The following is a 6,000-nucleotide window of genomic DNA, read 5'->3' on the forward strand; positions in this document are numbered from 1 at the left end:
GGAAATATGGTCCCCACTGTTATTTGCTTACTGTTTAGCTAGATTAGGTAGTCGTTTGCTTAGTCTAGGGAGTAATTGTGTCTTTCGGTATTGATGTCTGATTCCAGTAAGTTTTCTGTGTCCTAGGTCTAGCGTTTACATTTCTTGCCTAGATCTAGTGGTAGTTTAAATCTCAACCCCTTTGCGTGGCAGCAGCCGTTTGTTTCCATAGTCTCTTAGCACTACTTTGCGAATCCATCTCTGTGGGATCGACCCCACTTCCCTATACTAATTCATAGTGTTCGGGTTGAGGGATTTATTTTTGAAGGGGAGTCGAGTGTGTCCAACGACAAAAACACTGTAGTTCTCTAGAGTTCCTGGACCCAGTGATCCAGCGGATTTAAGGAGCGTTGTGTCTGGACCGAGCTTTGCATTAATTCTCATATGTGCACACTCGCTTACTCTTGAGTCTAGTCATTCGACATTAGAGTCGAGCGAAAAGACTCACCACTTCAGCAGGTTACCACTCTTCTTCCCTGAACTCTGTCAACAAGCACCCATGTTCCATTCTTTAACAGAGAATCAATCTCTTCAATCATGGCCTTTAGCCACTCACTTCTCTCCTTGCTCTCCATGGCAGCCTTGTATGTGACTGGCTCTGCAAACTCCACCTCCCCAGCTACACACAAAGCAAAGTACAACATCTCTGAGTCTGCATATCTGGCAGGAACCCTGACATTCTTTCTCCTTGCTCTATCCCGAGCCAGCTGATATTGACTGAGATCCTCAGTCTCTCCATCTGAGTTTCCCTGTATGATCTCATCATTACACCTTGATCCAATATCTCAGGTTCCAGTTCTGAATTGGGAGTGTGCTCACCATGTACAACAAATTTCTCACTATCCTGTCCTTTATTGAGAGGAATTTATAGACTCAGTGAATATTACATGCCTGCTCACAATGATCTTGTGATTTTTTGGCTCGATGCACCAGAGTCTATACCCTAGACTCACATTCCACTATCTTTTTTCACCAACTTTCCTTTATATTTCTTAAAATCCGTGCCGAACTCAAATGAGACTCCTAAAGTGGGACGAAGGGAGTATAATTTATATTAAAAAATGCACTAACTTGAAAATTAATATACACTTCACATGCTATTATAAAATTAAAACATAAATTAAAACATATTTAAAATATCACAATTATAAAAAAACATACCACAATATGGATATAAAAGTGAAAATATTTAAGACTCGAAATGTGTGTTTGTTCCCACAACTGATCAACTAGTGCAAGTTCAAAGGAGCACTTTATTTCTTTTTGCGTCATATCAAGTCAAATACTTTTGAAATCGAGCATCATCATTTGTTATTGTAATTTTTTTTGTGTTTTATTCACACATTTAAATAATAATGGGGCGATTTGTAATATCTCATAAATTTTTGCATTAACACCATATTTGGTGTTGTACATCATATTTAGTGTAAATCGCTAGAATACACCAACAATGAGTTTGAGTTTAATGTATGGTTGGAGATAATTTTTACACCAAAATAGATTTTGATGTATGATTGGAGTTGGTCTTAGAACATCCTAGCATTCTAAGAGCATCCCCAACGGTGGTCGAATGCTGCTCGTCCGTCCTTGCCGCTGGCAAGGACGCGCTCCGCCGCCGCTGCGCTCTTGCCGCTGGCACGGACGTGCTCTTAGCTAAGAGCACGGCCGTGCCAGCGGCAAGAGCACAAGGCGTCGACGTGGCATGCTCTGATTGGCCCGTTTATTTATCATTTATTATTATTATTTTTAAAAAAATCGAAAAAATCTGAAAATTTCAAAATTAATTAAAAAAATATTGTCTCACTTCCTAATAAAACATATCCATTTTTTTCACACTTTTAATTTTTTTCCATCATTTTTACCCCAAAATTCATACTTTCATCTATAAATACTCTCATTTCAAACACAAAAAATGACACTATACTAAACAACTCTCTCAATCTCAATTTTTAGGATTTTAATTATGTAATTTTTAATTTTTAGGAGTTTAATTATGTAATTTTTAATTTTTAGTATTTTAATTATGTAATTTTTAATTTTTAGGATTTTAATTATGTCTTTTTTATTTTATTTGTAATTTGTATTATTTATTGTGGTTTTTAATGAATTTTAATATTATGGAAATGTTTTTGTTTAATTGAATTTTAAATTGAATTGTGCTCGTCCTTGCGGAAGAGCACAGCTGTGGGTGTTGTGCTCTTGCTAGAGAGCAGGTAGAAAAAGTGGGGCCGGGCCCACAACCGTGCCGCTGGCAAGAGCACGGTTATGGATGCTCTAAGGACTTTAAGACTAGTGGCGCCTTGTGAGCATTAATAAAATAGGACTACAGGAGTGGTTTTTTTATTATTTTTTATTATTTTTTATATAATAGGAGTGGGTTACTTCACATATGTCTATTTATTCATAGGTTAGGCCTTGTGATAAAAACATGAACAACAAAAAAAACAAAATGAAGACTAGGTGGAGTAAGAATAAGAGTAGAAATTACATATATATAGGTTGTTGTGAAGATTGCAAAGCGAATCAAGTTATATAGGGCGATTTAAAATGATTAAAAATAAGAATGGTAGTTAGGCAGTGATTCCAAAAATCAATTAGACTTAGTAGGCATGTTTTAGCCTTCCAAATTTGATTATAAATATCGATGACCTTTAATTAACATAGAACAATAGTACATAACTGAATCTCACAACAACAAAAAAAAAATATCGTCAGTATGACCTCAACTTCTCTAAGAAGGTATGTTGAACGTTCACATTTTCCAACCTTATTATACAACAATTAACCAAAATTAGTGTAATTAATTTATGTTTGTAGGCTTGAAGGGAAAGTAGCCCTAATAACTGGCGGCGCCAGCGGCATCAGAGAGGCCACCACCCGATTATTTTCCCACCACGGAGCGAAGGTTGTTATAGCCGACATCCAAGAGGAATTAGCTCGCAATATCTGGAAAGATTTAGAGCATCTCCAATGGCGGACGTCCGGTCGGACATCCGGTCGGACGTCGCGACGGGCGACCGGGACGTCCGCCATTGTGGCGTTTAGGGTCGGATACGGACGTCCTGTGAGGACGTCGGGTGTCCTCGGACGTCGGCGCGACGGGCGGGCGGACGTCCGGTTTTTAAATTTTTTTTTTAAAACTCTATATATACGGCTCGTTGAATTTTATTTCATTCGCACCACTTGTGTTAACAAGTTTCTCTCTCTACATCTCTAATTTCAAGTATATCTAGAATGTCTAGTGAAAGTGATAGCGAGAATGAGTTGGAGGTCGCTGTTGAAGGTGCGATAGAGAGGCTGCTACAACAAAGGTCGCAGCGGCGGTACCTCGGTCGATCCATCATCGAACTCAAGTACCCCGTGACCACATTGCTGCACATATTCGATTGTATGCGGACTACTTCGCTCTGCAACTGCGTTTTGGGGAAGCCTTATTCCGGCGACGCTTTAGGATGCATCTTCCGCTGTTTCTGCACATCGTGGGTGCTTTAGAGAGAAGATACCTGTATTTTAGGATCAGAGAGGATGCAACTGGCAAACCCGGACTCACACCCTTGCAGAAGTGCACTGTCGCAATCAGACAACTGGCGTATGGAGGCGCGGCCGACATGTTTGACGAGTATCTTCGGAGTCCGAGCCCCGAAGACTGCCAGATGCTGATAGATATGCATGGGTCGGTGCACGGGTTCCCTGGGATGTTGGGCAGCATAGATTGTATGCATTGGGAGTGGAAGAACTGCCCCGCCGCCTGGAAGGGGATGTACACTACCGGCTTCAAAGCCAAGCATCCCACGATGATCCTTGAAGCTGTAGCTGACTACCGGCTGTGGATATGGCATGCTTATTTTGGAGTCGCCGGGTCCAACAACGATATCAACGTTCTCCAGTCGTCGCCCCTGTTCAACGCTCAGGGCAATGGCGTTGGTCCCGCCATCAGTTTCGTCGCCAACGGCAACCAGCATAATATGGGGTACTATTTGGCAGATGGGATATACCCAAACTGGCCCGTCTTTGTGAAGTCAATCAAGCATCCGCTCGGACAAAAGAAGACATACTTTGCGAGCCGTCAGGAAGCAGCGCGCAAGGATGTGGAGCGGGCATTTGGTGTGCTCCAGAGTCGGTGGGCGGTTGTGAAGGGTCCTGCACGGCAGTGGTATATTCCCAACATCGGCGATATCATGTACGCATGTATCATAATGCACAACATGATTGTCGAAAATGAAGCTGCGGAACTGACTCAGTGGACCAACGAAGATGATACGGGTGCAGGTCCAAGTCACGGCGTGGCCACCGCGAATGTGAATATGGGGGTACCTCATGGAGAGGTCGCGCGGCTGCGTGCATTTGCCGACATGCGGCAAATAGATGCCCATGTTCGACTTCAGCAGGATATCATCAAAGAGGTTTGGACTCGGAGGGGTTGACGTGATAATGTATGAAGTTTTTTTTTATTAGTATGTAATTTTTTTTTTCGAATCATGTATGTTTTTTCCGATGAAGTTGTTAATTTTTCCCGTTCGTATTCTCGGTCAAATTTTATTTCCGTAAATGTAAATTGTTTTATTTGTAAATGTATGATTTTTTTTTATTACGGGATGTCCTAGTGGGAAGGGCGATGGGAAGGGCGGATTGTGCAGGGGATGTCCTAGTGACGTGGCAGTGGGATGAGAAGTCCTAGTGACGTGGCAAGAGGTGTTTTTGGGATGTCCTAGTGGATGTCCTAGTGGGATGTCCGCCCACTGGAGATGCTCTTAGCTCTGACCACGTTCGTCCACTGCGACGTGACCAAAGAATCCAACGTGGAGAGTGTCGTGAACACGACGCTCTCCACGTACGGGAATCTAGACATCATGATAAACAACGCCGGCGTCGGCGGATCTAACCAACTGAAGATAGTAGGAACGCAGCTGTCCGAATTCAAGCGCATGGTGGACGTGAACCTCGTGGGCGCATTCCTGGGGACGAAGCACGCGGCCCGGGTGATGATCCCGCAGCAGAGCGGGAGCATCATCACGACGGCCAGCGCGTGCTCCGTGATGGGCGGCATGTCCTCACACGCCTACGCGAGCTCCAAGCACGGGTGGTGGGCATGATGAGGAACGCCGCCGTGGAGCTTGAGGCCCTCGGGGTGCGTGTCAACTGCGTGTCGCCGTATATCTTGGCCAGTGACGGAACTCGAAATTTTAAGAAGCCAGGGCTGAAATTTAGTAAGACAGTGCAGCGCTGACGTCCCTTCTATTTTAGGAACTTCTTTCTCTCTAATGAGATGCGATCCATTTTCCACTGACACGCTTTTTCTTTTTATTTCTCTTTTACTTCACTAATTTTGCATTAAAATTTGTATTCATTTTAAAAGTTTATGTTTTTAAAAAATTACTCCTTCCATTTCATAGTAGTGGAGACATTTCTTTTCGACACATAGATTAAAAAAAATTGTGTTAAGTGGGTTAAAGAAAGAAAAAATAAAGTATGAAATGAACAAGGTAGAGAGATGAAGATAGAACAAAGTAATAGGGAATAAAGTAAATAAGAAGAAATATGTTGACTTTTACTAAAAAGAAAAATGGCTCCACTAGAACGTACCAAAATAGTAAAAAGACTCCACTACTATGGAACAAAAGGAGTAATAAACTTTTTTATACAAATACATATACATAGAAATTGTGATATTATAAAAGTATTGCAAAATGATATTAATAAATATAAGTAATTCATGTATAAACTTTTTATAAATTATAGACAGGTGAAATAATTGTATTATATAAAATGCGAATTATCATAATAATCGAAGATACTCCATCCGTCCGCTATTAAGAGCATCCGAAACGGTGGAGCCATAACCCGCGTCTGTCCGCGGGGCTGGCACGGACGTGTCTCGCCGCCGCTGCGCTCGCGCATCGAGCAGCGCCGTGCCAGCGAGCAGGTGATGTGGCGGCACGCGATTGGGCAACGGCAACGGCA

General features: G+C 42.2%; 1 pseudogene; it reads left to right on the plus strand.

The window, feature by feature from the left end:
- The first annotated feature begins 2,755 nt into the window (after positions 1-2,755).
- LOC121799468 lies at positions 2,756-5,266 on the plus strand (annotated as a pseudogene).
- Positions 5,267-6,000: the final 734 nt, after the last annotated feature.

Source organism: Salvia splendens, chromosome 1 (genome assembly GCF_004379255.2).
Source record: "Salvia splendens isolate huo1 chromosome 1, SspV2, whole genome shotgun sequence".
NCBI classification, from domain to species: Eukaryota; Viridiplantae; Streptophyta; class Magnoliopsida; order Lamiales; family Lamiaceae; genus Salvia; species Salvia splendens.